The 3,379-nt window shown below is 48.5% G+C and overlaps 1 long non-coding RNA gene across 1 annotated transcript; it reads left to right on the top strand.

Annotated features, from left to right (window-relative positions):
- Nucleotides 1–1,900: 1,900 nt before the first annotated feature.
- LOC123151801 (uncharacterized) lies at nucleotides 1,901–3,109 on the top strand. The gene is made up of 3 exons (XR_006475849.1): nucleotides 1,901–2,300; nucleotides 2,396–2,708; nucleotides 2,802–3,109. It is a non-coding gene; the product is annotated as an uncharacterized lncRNA (long non-coding RNA).
- The last annotated feature ends 270 nt before the right edge of the window (nucleotides 3,110–3,379 follow it).

Raw genomic sequence — 3,379 nt, 5'->3', positions numbered from 1 at the left:
ACGTGATGAGATATAATTTGTTGTATGAGATGATCGTGTTTTGTAAAAGTTATCGGCAACTGGCAGGAGCCCTATAGTTGTCGCTTTACTGTATGAAATGCAATCGCCATGTAATTGCTTTACTTTATCACTAAGCGGTAGCGATAGTCATAGAAGCAATAGTTGGCGAGACGACAATGATGCTACGATGGAGATCAAGGTGTCAAGCCGGTGACGATGGTGATCATGGCGGTGCTTTGGAGATGGATATCAAAAGCACAAGATGATGATGGCCATATCATATCACTTTTTTTGCTTGCATGTGATGTTTATCTTTTATGCATCTTATTTTCCTTAATACGGCGGTAGCATTATAAGATGATCTCTCACTGAATTTCAAGGTATAAGTGTTCTCCCTAAGTATCCACCGTTGCTACAGCTCGTTATGCCGAGACTGAAGGAAATATGCCCTAGAGGCAATAATAAAGTTGTTATTTATATTTCCTTATATCATGATAAATATTTATTATTTATGCTAGAACTAGCAAAAAAACCGTGCATTGCAACGGGTATAAAATAAATGTGAGAGTTCGTCTGGTATTTGAGAGTTTACCTGTCAATGTGAGTAATATGATATTCCATTGCAAGACTCATAAGGATCCACTTTATGAAGATCTCATTGTATTCTAAAAGCTTGTAATCTTCTTTCCTGCTAATAATACCCACTTTTTCAACTCGCTCTAGAGAAATTGGATTACGTGTAATAAGTTGTTGATATTCAACAACCCATGCATTACATAAATCTAAACATTTATCGATGCATAAGTAATTGTGCCTCATTCGCATACCTGTAGCAGCTATAAACATATCATATATTAAGTCCTATATGTACCCATTCCTATTAAAATTAATTCATATTTATACATTCCACTTTCTCTATTCTTCATCCCTCCCTATAGGGAATAAGTTTGATGACGACAACCACAATGGGTCAATTAACAATAGAGTTTTTTGTGGCAACAATGATGTTTTGGACGTGTGTCCTAACATGTGTGTATATATTTGTCTTCCAATTTTCATGTCCTGGTTGCCGTCAATATTTTTTTATTTTTTTACACAAACAAAGATAAATCCAATATTGTACTAACCAAATATCTGGTACCAAATCCGGCTACATGTGCATATAGGTTAGGCGAACAAATACATGTGTGCACGCGAACCAACCTCTGGTTGAGATGGTTAGGTGGACAGTGGTATCCCCAATCCATCAGGGTTCAAATCCTGATGCTCGCATTTATTCTGGATTTATTTCAGGAATTCCGGCGATAATACACTTTCAGTGGGAGAAGACGTTCCCGTCAACTACGAGGCGCCTACGGTGACTTCGTAAAATCTCAAGATGATATGCCGGCTCAGTCTATCGGAGGTGCTCATAGGGGTAGGGTATGCGTGTGTGCGTTTATAGGGGTGAGTGTATGCGCGTTTAAATGAGCGCTTGCGTCTGTACTGTGTTCAAAAAAAATATAGATGTGTGCACGCTAACTCGTCCGATTGATAGACTCGGAGATATTTACCCGTCCGTGAATGATCCATACCCAATCAACTCCAAGTAAAAATAGAAAGATGATATGCCGGCTCAGTCTTTCAGAAGTGCTCATAAGGGTAAGGTGTGCGTGTGTGCGTTCATAGAGATGAGTGTATGCGCGTGTATATGAGCACTTGTGTCTGTACTGATGCTAAAAAAAACATGTGTGCAGGCTGACACGTTACTCTCAAAGTACGTTGGCTGATTGCTAGAAGAAACCAGCGCCTCGCTGGTGCGAGGTGCTCCACAAGTCATGGACTTCCCACACGGCTTTGGTTCAGCCGACTATAGTCAACGAACGCATCATTCCCACACACACAAAAAACGCATCAGCCGCCCTGCACTCATTACGCGTGTCCGGCGGCTCCCTGCACCGCTGTGCGCAATTTATCTCACTCATCGCCACACCTCCACAGCACTGCGCCTAATAGGCTCCCCTCTCTCCTTGCTCTTTCTTGCCCCAGCCACCGGAGCTCGACATGCCCTGCTGCGAGAGGCGATGGCTAGTGCTGCGAGGCGACGGGCATCATGGTTGCGGGGCGATGGCAGCTTCCGGCGACGCGCTGCTCTCCCTTCTCTATCCAGAAAGCCCACAAACGGCTTGGCGTCGCCCCGCCACGCCTAGAGTGCGCGACCAGAGCCAGCAGCATCGACACCAGTAACGAGCGCCACGGAGGCGAAGCTTCCGACCCGGCCAATCCACTGCCGCTCCGCCGCGTTGTCGGCTAGGCCGCCGGTGAGCACGCACAGCTGCGCCTGGGCCTCTCCTCCTCCCTCTGCTCTCCATCTCCTACCTGACCTCCGCTCCCTCCGTTTTTTTGCTCTCTGCAGCGCTACCATCGGAGCTTCATGGCCGCGGGCACCTTCATCCGTTGCCACACGCCGCCTGGGCTTGCCCACGTTCCGATCTAGCCGGCAAACATACTGATCCGTTTCCCCCGTGTCCGTCCCAGGCCTTTCTACCTCGCTGGAGTCGTCAAGGCGCCGGCACTCTCCACCAAGTCAACTGCATCGTGCCCATGCTCCGTCTCGAGAGGAGCAGCGAGCTAGCACCCGCCTCTGCATCGAGCACTGCTCGATCCGACTGCATCGCCCAAGGCCCACTCCGCCGCCGCCTTGCTCCGCCCTCGCCGTCCTCCCGCCGGTGAGTAGCACCTGCAGCACATCGCCCCGTCTCTCTTATTTCTTCTCCTTACTCTCACCTTTACTCAAAGCTCTCTCCCGCTGCACACCACAGGAGGTCGCCGCCGACATGAACGCCGAAGAGGAGGCAGGCGGCCTGATGGGAGATCGCCGGCGTGGCCCTCGTCGGCGGCGGTCTCCGGCGGGAGGCGCGGAATCGGGCGGTCGGGCGCGGTCGTCTCTGGCGGGTGGCGGCGCAGAGGGGAAATTGGAAGTGGATCACCTGGCGAACCATTTTTTACTTGCTGGACTGCGGGTTGAATACCTCAAACAGTAGGGGGTTTATGTAAAAATGCCGATGACGTACGGGCAGAAACTCAATTCTCTTTATTATTAATATATATATATATATATATATACATACATACTAGCAAAAGAGCCCGTGCGTTGCAACGGGGACATACTTCGCTATGAAGCAAACAAAATATCCATGGATCATTCCAGCCTGAACGTTCTCACTGAAGAATTACATCATGGGGGCATGATAGCCGAAGGATCGGCTGACATTCGGGGTTCCTGTTCGCGGATGGCATGGCATGGATCATAGTGCACACGGCCAATGACAACACAAGGATGATGGACAATATCAGGAGGTTGAGGGAATCCGGATGAGTGGATGGTTGTGAGTAATTG

Source organism: Triticum aestivum, chromosome 7A, assembly GCF_018294505.1.
Source record: "Triticum aestivum cultivar Chinese Spring chromosome 7A, IWGSC CS RefSeq v2.1, whole genome shotgun sequence".
Lineage (NCBI taxonomy): Eukaryota > Viridiplantae > Streptophyta > Magnoliopsida > Poales > Poaceae > Triticum > Triticum aestivum.
This window is presented reverse-complemented; position numbering and strand designations above follow the sequence as displayed.